Raw genomic sequence first — 19,460 nt, forward strand, 5'->3', positions numbered from 1 at the left:
TGCTTTCTGGTGGGTAGCAAGGTCACTCCGCATAGAGAAATGTCAGGAAAACTGGCCTTCATTCCCTTACTGTATCTTTGGGCCCCCACCCTCAGATTATCTGTTGTGAGTGGGAGACTGATCCAGAATACGGCTGCCAGCCATCAGGGAGCTCGCTTCTTCCTATCTTCCCTCCCTCCTCCTTCCTTCCTACCACGCACTGACGGACACATGCCCTCCTGGGAGACGTGCAGCCTGGGGTGACCCCCTCCAAGGGATCTCCTCTTCACTCACCCTTGTCCTCCCAAGCATTGTTATATAATGAGGGCTGCCTCAAAAGGGAAAAGTGACAATTGTACAAAGTACTTTTCTATGACCATCATGCAAAATGACAAATTCCCAGCCACCGGGTAGAGAAACCCACATGCTAACTGCTTTTCAGTCAGAAATTCTCAGACCAATACTCTGCATGACGACAGGAGATTTTGACACTACACTGCACAGCTGTCACTCAAGAGCTTAAAGATTAAGTTTTACTTTCATCATTATCAGAAAATACATAACAGTAAGAAAATGGTAAAATAAAGACCATAAGAAGTTTGTGTTAAAGCACCACCATGTATCTGTTAATGCCTTTGTTGGTAGTCTTCCAGCCTTCTCTCTGTGCATAGGTTTTTAAAATCTTTTAATATCTTAATATCAGTGTATATACCATTTGATATCCTGTTTCTTTTTAGGAACCGACACTTTTCTGTTGAATTAGTCTTAATAAAAATCAGTTTAAATTAGATGAGTAACACTAAACTAATTGCATACACAATCATTTATTTAGCAGTCCCCACACTATTAATAAATAATATTGAGGTTGCTCTCCCTTTTCTGAAACTTCGTGTAAAAGGTGTTTGGTTTTTATGTTTCTTTGTTTTGAGGATTATTTTCTTACAGTGGATCCCCGAGTGTAATCACTGGGTCAAAGACAGGGATGTCTGAAAGGCTTTCAATCCATCAGGCTGGGCTCCAAAAGGATTAGGTGACTGACCTTTCACCTCAGCCATACCAAGACTTGATTTTTTTTTACATTCTTTGCTAATTTGACAGTTGAGAAATGGCATTTTATTGTTTTTTTAAGTATGTACCTCTTTACTTAGATCTTTCATTACTTAGAGCAAACATTTTTCCCTAAGTTTTCAGATTACCAAGATCAAATCTTTTCTAGCATTAATTACTGGCATTTCCTCTATTATGAATTATCTATGTAAATTCTTTGCTGTTTTATATGACAAGGCTTTGGTTGTTTTAAACAACTGCTTTTAACAAATTCCTCTTATATTAAAAATATTAACTCATTGAAATATACTGTAAATATTTTCCCCCATATGTATTTTGTTCTCCTGTTTAACCAGGTTTTTTTAATGTGTTTTTAATATTGTATGCAGTCAATGTGACAACACTATTTTCATTTGTTGCCTTGTCTCTGGTACCAGGTGTTGATTCTTCCCATCTTTCTGTGGCCTGGGTTTATTTAACCCATGAATTAGAGGTGTTGTTCAACACTATTCCATTTCTCCTCTTTCCAAGACATGCATTTTGACTGAATTTCCCCAGGAAGTCGGCTATGGTTAAAATGTATTTGGGGGCTGCTTCTCCCCATCCGCTGGCTAGGGTCTGGCCTTACCACCTGAGCCCATAAGCACAGGTCATCCACAAGTTTTACAACCTGTCATAGTAACTGGTTTTGACCTTGTGTCCTAGTCCCTGAACTATATGGGCTGTGTCCCCAGGATCCTGAATCTGGCCCACGTCATATTTTAGCTGCAGCACCAGTCTCCAAACAGGACCCAGTGCCATGGGTGTCAGAAAGTAAAAATAAAGTAAGGAGACAGGGAAGGGTCAGTCAGGATTTCCTTTTCTTAACCCTGACCTTCAGGTTGCTTTAATAGCTTCTTCTAGTGGTAGCACTGACTAGCCCTCTCCCTGCTTCTAAACAAAACAGACCCCTCTTGCCTTGTCATCTTCAACCAAGCGTATGCAAAGCACTAGAAATAATGACATTTATCATTTATGTACTAATATTCATTGACTCATGAAGATTTTCTTTTCTGCTTCCTAATAAGCATGGCTCACAATCATGTGTCTGTGGTATATTTCAGGGAGGAGAGAGCAGGAGTAATGAACAATTTACAGCAACAGTTGGAAAGCGGTGTTTTTCACTGGTGGTGCTTCCTGGTAACATCAGACAGCATCCCCAGAAGGCTTCACTGGGAGAATTCAGGGGTGCTGCCAAAAGTAGTACCTTCTGGGGCACTACCCCCCATCCCTGACTGTGGAAAACATCCAGGTCCCTTTGGCCCAGGAGAGTTTGGTCATTAATATAAGGTCCAAAGTAACACTGTCATCAGGAGCAGTTTTAAATTCCAGAGTTTTCTTTTTGGCAGAGTGATTAACAGCTTGAAAAAAAATGTCTCCCAGAAACAAATCATTAATCTTGAAGAAGTTTAAGGCTCAAGTAGGCTTAATGCATTTTATAGTAGGTCAAAGTGAAACCCCACTGCCTCCCAAAGTGAGGGCAGTGAACATAGGAGACTCTCCTCTGTGCAATTTAGTTTTGCAGGGTTAAAGTTTAATGAGGTTGCACAGGTGCAGGGACAGGGTGGGGGGACCCTCAGGTACAGGATGAATATGAAGACTGAACAAGAATGGAGGGTGATGCATAGTAACAAGTCATGTAAGTGCTATCACCAAGCTCACACTTCCCCTAGGGACACCTGGACTATAAAGATCTTAAATCTTTACGGTAGTAGACAAGTACACCCTCCCTCTCTCCCTCTACTGATCCCCCAAAACAGCAAAAGCAAAATAAACAACAGCCTTGCAGGCCCAGTGCCCATAGTGTCTCTCACATTGAGCTGTGGGCCCTCCTACCAGTCACTTCTAGCCTGTTTCCTCATGTCCAGGTGACCAAATGGCCCAGAGTGCCCACATCCACCTGTCATCTTAGTATGAATCCTTATTTGTATGGTATGTACCAATCTACTCTTTATCAATCAGATAAAGGGTCAGAAGAGATTAGGGACTCTCAGACTGGAGTCTTTGGAGGCCCTTGGAGATTACTGGGGTGGACAAGAGGAGGGGGGAGGAGAGGGTGAAGAAAGGCTCCAGTCAGGGTCCTTGCTTGCCGCCCCACCCAAAACTGCCATCTCCCAGAACCACTCATAGTTTTTCTATGGTACATGTTGACTTGCCTTGTAAGCTTTCCCTTGAAGGAAAGTTTCTCTTGCTACAACGTGTTTGGAAACCACAGTCTACATAGTCCCCAAGAGAGCTCCCAACTCCCAAAAAGTGGCATTCTGCAGTCTGGTTTTAAAGCTCTGCTTCCTAAGGAAGGAGAAAATGGTGGCCAAAGGTGCCAGATACAAGCCCCAACAGCCCAATAAACCATGGGATCAGGTGACAACAGGCACCACTGAAGGAAGGGCACTCGTCTAATGCCCCCAATACCTAAATACATAAGATAGAACAAAATCATTTTGCCTTGAGCCCTTTAGAATTTGAGGTGGTGTACAACACTATTCCATTTCTTGTTTTGGCAAAGGTCAAGTGGACATGGCATGTGTCACTTCAGGAGCCAGAATTCTTCTGCCATTTTCCCCTCTCATTAGCCTGTGCCACTGAGTGCAACAAATAAGAAGCAGAGCCCCTCACCTTCTGAGACACACAGCAAGAATGACAAACTTGTATTGTTTTAAATAGCTGAGCATAAGGGCTGTTTGTTACTATAGCACAACAGAACCCATCCTGACCAATACAGAGATATTTCACATAAAATAGAAGCAACTCATTGAAAAGAATCTATGTACTCTAGCACAGTGTTTCCTAAAATTGGTTCCAAAGAGCATTACCTCCATAAGACATTTGTCATAAAATAAATTTAGCAAAACTATCTACTTCGCCTCCCCCCCGAAGGGTCCTAAGTTTTAGATACTAAATGTACTGCAATAAAGAAATAGTTTCAGTTTAATCTAAAGTTTTCCTACATGAATCTGCCCAGGGAATGTGAATTTCATGGCATTCCTACCAATAGCTTGAAAATCACAACTGTGGTCACTTCAGAAAAGCTTATAGATGAATACCAAGACTCAAGCTTATTCTCAGTAATTGGATGGTAACCAATTCAGAGATTTCAGCAGGCTGGTTACAATATTATTAATTTCATGGTATAGCTACTTTGGAAAACCATCTGGCAGTTTCTTATACAAATAACATATAGTCACTCTACGATCCAACATTTGTTCTCCTAAATGTTTGACTAAATGAAATGGAAACTTACAGTCACATGAAATCCTTTATGGGAATGTTTACAGTGACTTTATTAATAATTGCCAAAAAAACTGGAAAGAAGACAAATGCCTTCAGTGTTGAGTAGACACACTACTGTAGTACATCCACATACAGGAATCTCAGCAGTAAAAAGGAAAAAAACTCCCAACAGACACAACAGCATGGACAAATCACAAATACGGCATGCTAAGTGAGAGAAGCCAGACTCAAAGAGTACATACCACCTGATCCCATTTATATGACATTCTGGAATATGCAAAACTACAGGAATAAAAACCCAGTCTATGATTGCCAGGGGCTGGAGGTAGAGTGAAGTAGGACAGCAAAGAGGCAGGATGGAATTGCTCAGAGTTCTGTATCTTGATTATGGTGGTAGTCCACTGCAATTACTTGTCAAAACTCACAGCTCTGTCAACCAAAAAGTGTGAATCACAGACCTCCTGATTTCCATCACCTTTATTCCAATTTACTCATCTTTGCTTAGCCAGGATGGTCCCAAATTTCTCTAAAATATATGGTTAATCACCTCATTCCAAGAAAAGGTATAGACAGGATAGAAGGAAAGGACTGCAACCCACAGTTAGCATCATTTTATGCATGATACTAAAGGCTCATATCTATCGAGTGTTAAGATGCTTGATGTTTCACGTTGCCTCTGTCAATCCTTACAAGTGTCTGTGAGATAGGTATAATTATCACCTAATTACAGACAGGTAAACTAGGGTTCAGAGAAATTAAGCAACTCACTCAGGTTACACAGTTAGTAAGTGGTAAACTAGTAACTTGAACTCGTATCCATACTTCCAGCTATTCGATATTATCTTACAAGGGTAAAAAACATGATACTTCTAGGATGGCTACAAACCACAGGACAGATAATAATATGTGTTTGCAAGGATGTAGAAAAATTGGAACTCTCATACATTGCTGGGGGTAGGGGGTAGGATGTAAAATGATGCAGTCACTCTGAAAAACAGTGTGGCAGCCCCTCAAATGGCTAAATAGAGTTACCACATGGGCCAGCAATTCGACCCCTAGGGTTACACCCAAGAAATATGAAAACATAACTGCACACAGAAACTTATACATGAATATTCATAACAGAGTTAATCATAATAGTCAAAAAGTGAAAACAACTCAAATAGCTAAATGTCCAATGAATGGATGGATGAAATGTGAAACATTCATAGGGTAGAATAAGATTGGGCAATAAAAGGAATCAGTGTTCCAAAGTTCATTGTGGTGGTGGACACACAACTCTGAATATACTGAAAGCCATTGGATCATATACTGTAAGTGGGTGAAGAAGATGGTATGTGAATCATATCTCTATAAGGCTGTTCTTTAAAATTCATATACCTACCCCAATTATAGTAAATGCTACATTTCCAAAACTGGATAAGAGAGGAACACGGAATAGAAGATCCAACAGAACAATAAATCCCAAATGCTCTGTAGCTGCCTTTAGAATGCATGGCAAAATTTAAATTGGAAGCAGACTAAAATTACTAATTATATTTTTACTCAGGCTAATGTTAAAATTAGCATGTAGTCCTGAGCCACATGTCAATGGAGAGTAGGGGAAAGCAGCCTAGTTAACTAACAGGTGGAAAGAAGAAGCCCATCATAGAATAAACACAGAAGAAACCCCCAGTGGAAAAATCTATAAACAGATAATGATATTCACCCCTCAGTAGATGTTTCTGGAAACAGAATCCAAGCACTATCCATTAGAACATGGGTGAGACTTGGTCTGCACGAGGAGAGAACAGTTTCCTGCCTGACAAGACACAAATCTAAGGATGCCAATGCTAACGCAGCTGATAACTGCATTAACCTTCTCCTACGGGAGTTATTTTCTATTGTAACACACTTGTCAAAATGTCATCACATTAGCCTGCCTGTCCCACATCCGCCCACTGATCCCTCTCAGCCGTGGAAGAAAGAGTAGTAATTAGAGCAGGAAACAGCCCCTGGATGAATAATTGCTCCAGCCCAACAGTCCACCCGAGACTTCTACAAAGACGCTCTGAAAAGGCCACTCCTGGAGGGCAGGCAGGTGGTCATGCACACACAGGTGAGGCAAGCACCCAAGGCCTCTTCACGGTCATGGGTGGTGAGCAGTAATTGCATCCCAGAAACCAACTCTCCTGCTCCATCTGAACGCTGACACTCAGGAACCGTGAGGATTAATTACACATAACTAAGTGCGCTCCTGTTCAGGCGGTCAGCCTAACTCCTACCACAGATGAGTTTGACCTTTCCTGCCCTCCAGCATGTGCCCTCCCTCAGCCGAGATGGGAGAAGTCCCCGCAAGGGATGCTGAGTGGCCAGTGAATTCCCAGGAGAGTTAGAAATGAATGGATTTTTTTTGTCTTCCTTAAAAATCAATATGCTTAATGGATAAACAAAATGTGTGGTATATACATATAGTGGAACATTATTCAGCCTCAACGTGGATGACCCTTGCAGTCATTATGCTGAGTGAAATAAGCCAGTCACCAAAAGACCAATGTTGTATTATTTCACCTACATGAAATACCTAGATGTATTAGCCATGTCTGATTTTCTGTATTCTGATGTTCAGGGCCTTGATGACCCTGGAGAGACTGCCCCTCCCAGGGTCAGCTGATTTCTAGATAGAAGAAGATGCCCATGGATGTGCCTTCCAAACACAAACCAGCCAATCCAATGTCTGCATACCACCACCTCCTTTATCAGGCTCTCACACTCCAGGCTGCCATCCACCTGTGCTGATCACTCCAGGGCCAGGTCCCAGACAGCAAGGGACAGCCCCTGTGCCCCAGGGTCCCCTGAAATCACTCAGCTACCCAATCCTCCACCCGCTTACTCTGCCTCACCCCTTTCTTCCCTGGAATCCACAACAAAGTCTCTTTCTCCCAGTTTCCCTGTTCCCTCTGCCTCCTGACCGATCCCGGTGCTTCTGTGTGACCCCACATAGCATGGTGTGCCCCCCTTCTGAGAACTATCTACCTTTATAAAGGCAGTCATGTCCTGATCCACTGGCCTGACTGTACCTGAATAGTAATAAAGACTATATTAAAACACTTAGAACAGTCAAATTCATAGATATGGAAAGTAGAATGATGGTTCCTGGAGCTGGGAGAGGGGGGATGGGGAGCTAGTGTTTAATGGGGAACGAGTTTCAGGTGAGGATGATGAGAACATTCTGGAGATGGGTGGTGGTGATGGCTACAACATGAATGTACTTAATACCACTGACTATACACTTAGAATAGTATATATGTATACTGTACCACAATAAAATAAATAAATGGATAAACAAAAGGAATATGGTATGTACCCTTGATACAATTTGATGAAAAGGACACTTCACCACTGTGATTTTCCTCTCCCAAACCCACAACCCTAGTCTGATCATGAGAAAAACATCAAACAAACCCCAATTAAGGGACATTCTTCAGTACCCCTGACAAATGCTTCTCAAAACTGTCAAGATCATCAAAACCAGTGAGAGTCTGAGAAACTATCACAGCCTGGGGGAGCCTAAGGAGATGTGGAGATTAAACGTGCTTTAATACGGTGTCCCAGATGGCACCCTAGGACAGAAAAAGGACATTAGGGAAAAGATAAAGAAATCTGAATAAAGAATGGGTGTTAGTTAATAGTAACGTATCAACTGTACCATATTAATGTAAAGTGTGAATAAGAGGGGACACGGGATGCCAGGTACATAACTATATTCATAACTATTCTAAAAGGAAGGATTTTTTAAGGAGAGAGAAGGGGTGGCATGTGAAAATGGGACACACATCCCCACACATCCTTAGACTAACAGAGATGCTGTCTACAACACAATTTATTGCACCTGCTCATTAATGAGACAATAAAAGCCCTTAGGGAATAAACACGCAGAGTATAACACCTGCCACCAAGCACATTCCAGGGACTGTGAAGGCCGCTGATTGAATTTCTGACAGTATTATAAGCGAGTGGCACAATGTTTGCCAAACATTGCAAATACATAATGTGAAAAAATTTAACCATTAAAGACTGTCTGTATATATCAGGAAAGAGCCAAAGTATCACACTAGACACACACAGCAGTGTCCGGGTACTGCTCTCCTACAAAGAAAGGAAAGTGCTGAGCTGCTCCCACTTCTTACCACCCACGACGAATGCAACCTCCATGTCCCTCCGAGCCAGGACAGCACCAAGGTATGATCAATGTCTACTGAGCTGGGGCCTGGCAGGAAACTGGGGGGTATCAGGAGTGACGGTGTCATCCATGGAAGCTTATAGGTAACTATGACCACAGACACTCAGACCAAAGGAAGAGTTCTCTGGAATTCAGAGAGGGGCACTAGGAGGGTGACCTACCCAGAAGAAGGACAATCAGTCTGGACCTTGAAGAGCTGGGTACAATTCTGCTATGGGCAGAGGGGCCGATGATGTGAAAGGCAAGGAGGGCAGCCCGGGACAAGAGGAGAGCTGCCAGAGCACACCAAGCAGCCCAAGGTGCAGCCAGGCTGGCTCAAGGGGAAGCCTCCATACAGAGACACTCCCAAAAAGTCAGTGGTTTCCCAGGGAAACAGGTATGAAGGTCAGAAACCCAATCAGACCCAGGAAATCCCACATTAAACAGTGTCTGATTTCTCCTACTACTTCCATCCTCAGCACTTCCATTAAATTTGGTTTTTACTTGACTTATGCCTCTTTTAAAGCCCTTAGTATGGTAAGTTCCTGGTATGGACACACATGGTCTGTATGTCCCCCACCTGCCTGGCATTCACTCCCCTCTTTCCGGCAACAGTCACTGATTTTCTCTTGCACACCCACTCCTCCCCCAACTCTCTGACCACAAGGCCTGGGTGGAATCCCCTCAATTTCCAGAGGAAGCACAGGACCTAAACCTGAGCCAACTGCTGCCATAGTCACCAGCCCTCACAACCAACAAAGTGAATCTCACGTGTTCTGCAGATGCCGCCAGAAAAGATTCCAGAAAGGCTTCCAGAAAGAAGACAAAGACCCTACACCATCCTGCTCCCATGAAAATGACCCTGGAGCTACCCCATCATCACAAGGAGTTCCAGGAGAGGCCCAGTGCTGAAAAGAAATGAAGTCTAATGCATCACCTGGGCCATAAATCCAGACCCAACAGACGCCACCTACTTTCAGGACATTCAGTCCCTAAGCCACTACATTGCTTGCTTTCTTTCACCATTTGGGCAGGTTCAAGGTAGGTTTTCTGTCTCTTCCAAGTGTAATAGGGATCGTGGTTCACTTCTATAACCATTTCTTACCAGGCCCTCAGTTCCTTGATGCATCAAGCATGTTGTACACCTCTGAGGACGCCCAAAGAGCCACAGAATGCCCTCCATATGGTGAATCCTGCAAGTGCTGGGACTGCACTGAGCTGTGGCAAGGTAGGGAGTAGAGATGTGAGAAGGAGCAGTGGTTCCAGAAGAAATGAGGAAAAGCTAAGAGAGACCATGACACAAAGTCATCCTAAAGAACAGAAAAGAACTGAACCATCAAAGGGCTTAGGAGAGGCCATTGCTCCAATCAGAACTAAAAAGAACCAGGGAGACAGAAAACAGCTTCTATGTAGGAAAAGATGCTTCCTTCATGTCCTCCCAGAAATAAGAAGGTAGTTTGTTCAGAGTCAAAGACAATAAGACTACAGTTAGTTAGGCAGAAGAATTGGTTACGTCTGTTTTTCATGACAAAGTAATAACTCTAATATTAAAATCACATTTTGGTGATTCATTGTGGCTAGCTCCAACAGATTAGAATAGGGTCTCTTGAAAAATAAACTTGAAGATTACTTATAAATATTAAAGCTAAGTTAACGACAAATGCAGAGACCTGTTCCTATCCCTCTCTGCAACATTTATAGGAAAGAAAGAGGTAAACATCTCGTTTTCTGAATTCAAGCATAAAGGTAATTTCGGCTGCTGCACTTGCTGGTGATGCAGAGGGGCTCAGAGCATCCCACATGGGACACCATCCTCTGGCCCCGGCTTTGAGGAAAAAACTCCACAGTGGGCATCTACATTGACCTTGCTGGGCAGGTGGCTCGCAAGGCCCCTTCAGAGTGAGCCATTTGTGTAAGAACTTCCAGGAAATTGGTTAAAATTTCCTGTCTCTGAAACAGATCTGGGTGGAAGCCAGAAGCCTATACTTCGAAATCACCCTCTGTCTTTCCAGGCCTGCCCACCCAGCTGAAGGTGCAGAGTGGCTTGAGGAGTACCCAGCCTGGCCACCAACAGTTTAGTAAACCTTTCATTATTACTATTCAAATAGAGCTCTTTCAATATCCATAGCCAAGAATGAGAAAGGACAGAATCCACAACTAGAAGAAGCTTTATGACCTCACTTCATGCCTGAGGAAATTGAGGCCACAGAAGTCACATGACTATTTTGGCATCACCCAGCTCAGTCAGGTGCTGGAGTAGGTGGCACAGAGGGAGAAGCCCCAAGCCAGGCATAAGAAAGCCCTAGCTCAGGGCCACCTGGGTGGCTCAGTCGGCTGAGCATCCAACTTCAGCTCAGGTCATGATCTCACAGTTCGTGGGTTCAAACCCTATGTCAGGCTCTGTGCTGACAGCTCAGAGCCTGGAGCCTGCTTCGGATTCTGTGTCTCTCTCTCTCTGTTCCTTCCCCACTCATGCTCTGTCTCTCTCTCTCCTTCAAAAATAAATAAAAGCATTAAAAAATTTTTTTTATAAAAAGAAAGCCCTAGCTCAGCCCCTGCCTTCTTGGAGATCTCATCTTTCCTTTGGATCCACAAAAATCCTTTTAAGATCAGATTAAACACATTAAAAAGTTAGAGGAGAAAGATGTGACACTCCCCTATTGGAGTAGCCATTACTCATACGTGGCTGTTTCAATTTCAGTGTTAATTGACTAAAAATAAATATAATTAAAGTCTAATCCCTAAATCTCACTAGCCACATGTCACCAGCTCAACAGCCCTGAGTGGCTAGCAGCTTCTTTACTAGACAGAGCAGATACAGGACATTTCTATACTGACAATATGCACAAGCTTCCAAGAGGTGCTCTCAGTTCCCTTTTACATCTGAAGAAAATGTTAAAAGAAGTGAACTCAGCATGCAAATGAAAATCTGCATGCATCCTGACAAATCTTATTTAGCCAATATATGACATATAGATTTAGTATTACTAAAAATAATACCAAAAAGTGTGGTTTGCTAAGTAAAAATCTAATTTTAATATATCTGATTAGCTATTCAAGCAAAGCTTACTGTCGCTAGCCATGCTCCCTCGATATGCCCACACACACTTTACTGGATCTGCCAAAGATGACCCAGAAATGAGAGACCGGGCCTCAGTTTCTCTTTGTGTAAAATGAGAGGTGTGGCCCTGTGCCAGCTCTAACTTTCTATCCCTTTGTGTGCCTAGCTGACACATTTCCCTTTTTGCACAAACACACACTAAGCACTTTATGCACCAGGAGAGACAACTGCACAATGCACACAACCACACAGAAAGGTGTCACACTGGATGGGCAGAGCTGTGGGAAGGAGGGCGTGGAGAGGATTCAGAGGGCCCATCTGCCAGGCTCTGAGTGACTAACGCCTCCACACAGGCTCTTGGCCCTTGGAAGACTCTTGAGTGAACAGCTGAGCACATGGCCATGTACCTCCAGGCTGTTGAGAGGAAAGACCCCTGACAGCTCATGTCCAGCTGCTGAGCTAGAAGCTGATCTGGGAAGGCCACCCCTCCCAAAGGGGACTGCCTGAAATAATTTGGGAACCAAAGCAGTTCCCAACTTAGGCAAAGCCAGCCTTCAGCAGCCCCCACAATGCTCTGATACCTGGTGAGTCTGGGAAACAAATCTACAAGGGCAGCTTACCAAGGGGGTGGAGGATGAACTGGGCCATTTGAGGGCTCTGAAGTCATAGCAATAACCAGCTACTTGTTTTTTGTTTTTTTGTTTTTTTGTTTTGTTTTGTTTTGTTTTGTTTTGTTTTTTACCAGCCACTTGTTCTAAAGGCATGGGTGACCGCACAGGGGATGGAAGAAGGGATGAAGCATTCATGACCCTTCTCAGCAACAGTCTGGTTTTAGCTAAGAAGGGAATAGCCATATCACCTGACCTCACTCCAGCCACTTCCTTCCAACTTGTAGACAGGGAAGCACCAGGGCTGGTGGTACCAGCCTCTGCTGAGCAACAGAATCAGGACATCTGATGACCAGAGGGGTGGACAATGTTCAAGGACCCACCTGTCTTAAAGTGGATTATGGGCCATAAAGGAGAAAACTGAATTGTTTAACTAAGCTCGATTAACACTGGATTGTCCAATATAGACTCCCAAAACCTCACATCCAGAGCAATTACACATAAAGCAATTACACATATTGACATGAAGTTTCACCTCACAATTTTTCTCTCTTCAAAATTAACACAGTCTTTCTTTTCTATATAACATGCTTGTATAAACTTGCCTAGTGATCCTTCTCAGGAACAGGTGTACCACTCAGATTATGTCCTTTCTACTTAAGAAAAAATGCAATAAAATATATATAACATAAAATTTACCATTTTAACTGTTCAGTTCAGTGGCATTAAGTACATCTTTACCATTGTGTAACCATCAACACTGTTTCTAGAATTCTCTCATCCTTCCACACGGAAGCTCTGTCCTCATCAATACTAACTTCCCATTCCCCCTCCTCCTCACCCCTGGGAACATCTATTCTACTTTTTCCATAAATCTGACTACTCTAGGTACCTCATACAAGTGGAAGAATATAATACTTGTCCTTTGGTGCCTGGCTTATTTCACTTAGCATAATGTCCCATAATTTTCATCCCGGTTGTAGCCTGTGTCAGAATTTCCTCCTTTTGAAGGTTGAGTAATATTCCATTGTTGGACACCTGGGTTGCTTCCACATTTTAGCTACTGTGAATAATGCTGCTGTGAACATGGGTGTACAAATATCTTTTCAAGACCCTGCTTTCCATTCTTCCTGGCATATACCCAGAAGTGGGATTGCTGGATCCTATGGTAACTCTGGGTTTAATTTTTTTAAGGAAACTTCCTGCTGTTTTACACAGCAGGAGTACATTTTCCATTCCCACCACAACATACAAGTGTTCCAATCTCTCCACTTCCTCGCCAATGATTGTTATTTTCTGTTTTTTTTTTATAGTAGCCATCCTAATGGATATGAGGTGGCATCTCACTGTGGTTTGATCTGAATTTCTCTAAGGATTAGTGATGTTGAGCACCTTTGCATGTGCTTACCAGCCATCTGTATGTCTTGTTTGGAGAGATGCCTGTTTAAATCCTTTGCCCATTTTTGAATTGGGTTGATTTTTGTTGTTGTTCTTGTTGTCACATGAGTTCTTTACATATTCTGGATATTAATCTCTTATCAAATAGAAGATCTGTCACTATTTCTCCCATTGTGTGGTCTGTCTTCTCAGTTTCTGAATAGTGTCCTTTGATGCACAAAATTTTTAACTTTGACAAAGTCCAAGTTCCCTATTTTTTTCTTTTTCTTTTTTTAATACAATTTATTGTCAAATTGGCTAACGTATAGTGTGTACAGTGTGCTCTTGGTTTTAGAGGTAGATTTCCATGATTCATTACTTACATATAACACACAGTGCTCACCCCAACAAATGCCCTCCTCAATGCCCATCACCCATTTTCCCCTCTCCCCCACATCAATCCTCAGTTTGTTCTCTGTATTTAAGAGTCTTTTATGGTTTGGTTTGCTTCCCTCCCTCTCTGTTTGTAACTTTTTTTCCCCTTTCCTTCCCCCATGGTCTTCTGTTAAGTTTCTCAAGTTCCACATATGAGTGAAATCATATGGTATCTGTCCTTCTCTGACTGCTTTCACTTAGCATAATACTCTCCAGTTCCATCCATGTTGCTGCAAATGGCAGGATTTCATTCTTTCTCATTGCCAAGTAGTATCCCATTGTATATGTAAATGACACCTTCTTTATCCGTTCATCAGTTGATGGACATTTGGGCTCTTTACATAATTTGGCTATTGTTGAAAGCACTGCTATAAACATTGGGGTACATGTGCCCCTATGAATTAGCACTCTGTGAGTGGAATGTTGCAAAGACTACAAAAGACCAGAGACATCACCACAAGCATGATACATACAGATAACACAATGACACTAAATCCATATCTTTCAATAATAATGCTGAATGTAAATGGGCTAAATGCTCCAGTCAAAAGACACAAGATATCAGAATGGATAAAAATATAACACCCATCTATAACAGACCCATTTTAGACCTGAGGACACCTTCAGATTGAAAGTGAGGGGATGGAGAATCATTTATCATGTTACTGGAACTCAAAAAAAAGCTGGAGTAGCCATACTGAAATCAGACAAACTAGATTTTAAACTAAAGGCTGTAATAAGAGATGAGGAAAGGCATTGTATCATAATTATGGGATCTATCCATCAAGAAGAGCTAACAATTATGTTTGTGCACCCAATTTGTAAGCATCCAAATATATAAAACAATTAATCACAAATATAAGCAATCTTATTGATAAGAATTCAGTAACTGCAGGTGACTTTAATTAGTGGAGTATTAAACTCCACTTACATCAATGGACAGATCATCTAGACAGAAAATCAATAAAGAAACAATGGCTCTGAATGATTCACTGGACCAGATGGATTTGACAGATATATTCAGAACTTTTCATCCAAAAGCAGCAGATACACATTCTTCTCCAGTGCACATGGTACATCCTCCAAGACAGATCACATACTGGGTCAAAAAATAGCCTTCAATAAATATAAAAGAATGAGATCATGCCACGCACATTTTCAGATTACAATGCTATTAAACTTGAAATCAACCACAGGAAAAAGTTTGGAAAACCTCCAAATGCATGCAGGTTAAAGAACATCCTACTATAAGAATGAATGGGTCAACTATTCAATTAAATAAGAAATTAAAAATATATATGTAAACAAATGAAAATGAAAACATGACAGTCCAAACCCTTTGGGATGCAGCAAAGGCAGTCCTAAGAGGAAAATACATTGCCATCCAGGCCTATCTCAAGAAACAAGAAAAATCCCAAATACAAAATCTAACAGTACACCTAAAGGAACTAGAAGCAGAACAGCAAAGAGACCACAGGGCCAACAGAAGAAATGAAATAATAAAGAAAATCAGAGCAGAAATAAACAATGTTTTTTTCTTTTATTGTGCAGGCAAGAAGACTTGCAGCTGTGTTTTCTTCTAAGGGTTTTATAAAACATTTATGTTTAGATTTTGCTCTTACGTTTAGGTCATGAACCCATTTTGAGTTAAATTTTGTATATGGTGTTAGGTAAGGGTCCAGATTCTTTCTTTTGCATATGGACATCCAGTTTCCCCCACCACATTTGTTGAAAAGACGGTCCTTTCCTCACTGAATGGTCTTCATACCCAGCCAGAAATCTGTTAACCATATATGTGAGGGTTTATTCCTAAGTTCTCTGCTCTATTCCCTTGGTCTATGTCTACCCTGATGCCAGTACCACAGTGTTTTGATTATTCTAACTTTGTAGTACATTTTTAAATCAGGAAGTCCGTCCACCAACTTTGTTCTTCTTTTCAAGATTGTTTTGGCTATTCAGGATTGCTAGATATTCCATGTGAATTTTAGAATTTTTTTTTTCTATTTCTGTAGAAAACAGCATTGGGATAATGACAGAGACCGCACTAAAATCATAGATTGCTTTGGGGAGTATCGTGATCATAACAGAATTAAGTCTTCCAATCCATGAACACAGGATTTCTTTCCATCCATCTATGTCAGAAATGTTTTGTAGTTTTCAGTGTAGAAGTCTTTTTCCTCCTTGGTTAAATTTATTCCTGAGTATTTTATTCCTTTGGATTGGATTGTATATGGAATTGTTTTTTTATTCTCTTTTCATATTGTTCTTTGCAAGCATATAGAAATACAACTGAATTTTGAGTGTTGGTTTTACATCCTGCAACTCTGCTGAATTTATTTATTGGCTCTAAAACCATTTTTGAGAATTCTTCATAGTTTCCTACATAAGATCATGCCACTTGCAAACAGAAATAATTTTCCTTCTTCCTTTCCAGCTTGGGTGCCTCTTATTTCTTTTTCTTGCCTAATTTCTCTGGCTATAACTTCCACTACTATGTTGAATAGAAATGGCTGTCCTTTCTACTTTTGGAATATTAAAATGTTCATTATTTTATTAAATAACAGTAAAAAATTTTTTTTAATGTTTTCCTTGGTAAAATGAAGAGGTGGAAACTATGTAGTCACAGAAAATGTTTTTGGAAATGATGCTGAGCCCAAAACAAATACTGATCAAAAACGAAAGTCTGGCAAGAATTCTGCTGAATACCTTCAAGGTAGCTCCCTTGCAAGCCCTGATTCTCCAGGCATTGGTGCCCCCTACACCCCCCGATGCAGGTGAGGCATGGGACAAGAAAGACTGGGACTTCCCAAGGCCAATAAAGTTGGCCACCAGTTGAGGATGAGTTGAAAAGCATTCAAATCAAGGTCAGTTAAGTGGGGACTTGAGCACCAAATAGCACTCCAACCAAGAAAGAAGGGTCAGTTCCCATAAATGACATAATCCCAGAAAAGCAAGGAAAAGAAACACAACAGTCCATAAGCTTAGATGCTAGCAGAGAAGGCAGAGCTCCCACCTGATTCTGGAACAATAAACAAGGTGGAAGCACATGAGTGCTCTGAAGAGGCTGGCACATGGCCCCCTCCTCACCCAGAAGAATGGACATAGTGACCAGTTATTCTCCCTCACCTGCCCCTTTGTCACTTGGGTACCCATGGGTCACAAAGAACTTTGGGAGCCTTGCCCCTTGCTCTCTCCATCCTCATCCCTCTCATGTATGCCACACATTGAAAAAAAAATGAGATCAGGAACAGATAGCAGTGGCAAGCAAGAAAGGCTTGGAGGGCAAGAAGGTGGCAACAGGAAGAGGAAAGTGCTGAGTACAGGAGGAGCCATGAGGAATCCAACCACTAAGGCCAAGATAGAATCCCTGTGATCCACAGGGAGAGAGACTCTAGAATAGAAAGATCACTGAACCAGAAGCCTGGCTCCCAGCCAAGCAGCTTCCTGATCTCTGCCTTCTCATATCCACAGGGGCCAACATCCAGCCCATCCAGTCTACCCACAGCGTGTTCTGAGGATAAATAAGGCAATACACATGCAACAGCTTGAGAACTCTGATGCACTCTACAACACAGCGTTGCTCCTGAACAGCCATGGACCCTACGCAGTACCATTTCCTTAGATGTTCTATGTTCTTTCTCCTCAAGTACCCAGGTAAGGCTGGAAGAAATCCTGCCCACTGTGGTTCAGTGAGAGAAGCCCTGGCCTGGAATCAGAGGCCTGGGTGGCATTGGGGGGGGGGGGGGGGGGGCCGGGGCGTCTTTTTCCAACTCTGTATGGATTCAGCTCGTGACCCTGGGGAGAGCCCTTGCTGCTCAGTCCCACCATCTGTAAAGGAGAGATAAGTCTAGATCTGTGGTCCCCATCTAGGGGAAGGGACAAAACACATGGTAATGTCAATACAAATGGAAGGGGAGTGACAGGCACAAAGGAAAAAAGGTGCTTCACACCAGTGGCTTTCAGAGGGTGCTCCCTAGGTCAGCAGCACCAGTGTCCCCCTGGGAACTTGTTAGAAATGCGGGTTCTAAGAAGGCCCTACCCACACCTAGACCTGATGCATTAGAAACTTAGGGGTGGTTCTGTTTTTAATTTTTTAAGTAACTTCCATACTATTTTCCAGTAATTGCACTACTAGGAATTTATCCAAAGAATTCAAAAATGCTGATTTGAAGGTGCACATGTACCCCAATGTTTATAGCAGCACTATCAATATTAGCCAAATTATGCAAAGAGCCCAAATGTCCATCAACTGATGAATGGATAAAGAAAATGTGGTATATACATATATACAGTGGAATACTACTTGGCTATTAAAAAGAATGAAATCTTGCCATTCGCAACAACGTGTATGGAACTGAAAGGTATTATGCTAAATAAAATAAGTCAGTCAGAGAAAGACAGATACCATATGTGGTGATGTGATTCCACATCACTCATATGTGTAATCTGAGAAACTCAACAGATGAACATAAGAAAGGGAAGGAAAAATAATGTTTATAGCAGCACTATCAACAATAGCCAAATTATGGAAAGAGCCCAAATATCCATCAACTGATGAACAGATAAGGAAGATGTGGTATATACCTACAATGGAATACTACTCAGTGATGAAAAAGAATGAAGTCTTGCCATTTGCAACAACGTGGATGGAACTGGAGGGTATTATGCTAAGTAAAATAAATCAGTCAGTGAGAGGAAGATACATGTTTTCACTCATATGTGGAATTTGAGAAACTTAACAGAAGACCATGGGGGAAGGGAAGGGAAAAAAGTAGTTATAACAGAGAGGGAGGCAAACCATAAGAGATCTTAAATACAGAGAACAAACTGAGGATTGATGGGGGGCAGGGAAAATGGGTGATGGGCATTGAGGAGGGCATTTGTTGGGATGAGCACTGGGTGTTGTATGTAAACGATGAATCACGGGAATCTATTCCTAAAGTCAAGAGTACACTGAATATACTGTATGTTAGCTAACTTGACAATAAATTACATATATTTTAAAAAATCCTACAGAAAAGGGTTTAATGAATCCCCATGTATATTTATCTCCTAGACTAAACAAGTTTAAAAAAAATTTTATGAAGTAAAAACAAAACAAAACAAAAAACAGAGAGGGAGGCAAACCATAAGAGACTCTTAAATACAGAGAACAAACTGAGAGTTGCTGCAGGGGAGGTGGGTGGGTGGATGGGCTAGATGGAAGATGGGCATTAAGGAGGGCAATTTTGGGATGAGCACTGGGTGTCATATGTAAGAGATGAATCACTGGGTTCTACTCCTGAAGCCAAGATACACTGTTTGCTGACTAACTTGAATATAAATAACAACAAAAAAGAAGCAGCAGCAGCTCAGGGATAGGAAATAGCAATGTGCACTTTCACAAGCCCCAGGTGATCCTGATGCATTTATAAGATTGAGAAGTGGTACTCCAAACTCTCCTTCTCTCTCTCTCTCTCTCTCTCTCTCTCTCTCTCTCTCT

At 41.9% G+C, this 19,460-nt stretch overlaps 1 protein-coding gene across 2 annotated transcripts in view; it reads right to left on the minus strand.

The window, feature by feature from the left end:
* SH3RF3 (SH3 domain containing ring finger 3) overlaps nucleotides 1-19,460 on the minus strand; it is a 375,405-nt gene that overhangs the window by 278,086 nt on the left and 77,859 nt on the right. The gene's annotated exons all lie outside the window — the stretch shown is intronic.

The sequence above is a fragment of the Panthera uncia genome, assembly GCF_023721935.1.
Source record: "Panthera uncia isolate 11264 chromosome A3 unlocalized genomic scaffold, Puncia_PCG_1.0 HiC_scaffold_11, whole genome shotgun sequence".
NCBI classification, from domain to species: Eukaryota; Metazoa; Chordata; class Mammalia; order Carnivora; family Felidae; genus Panthera; species Panthera uncia.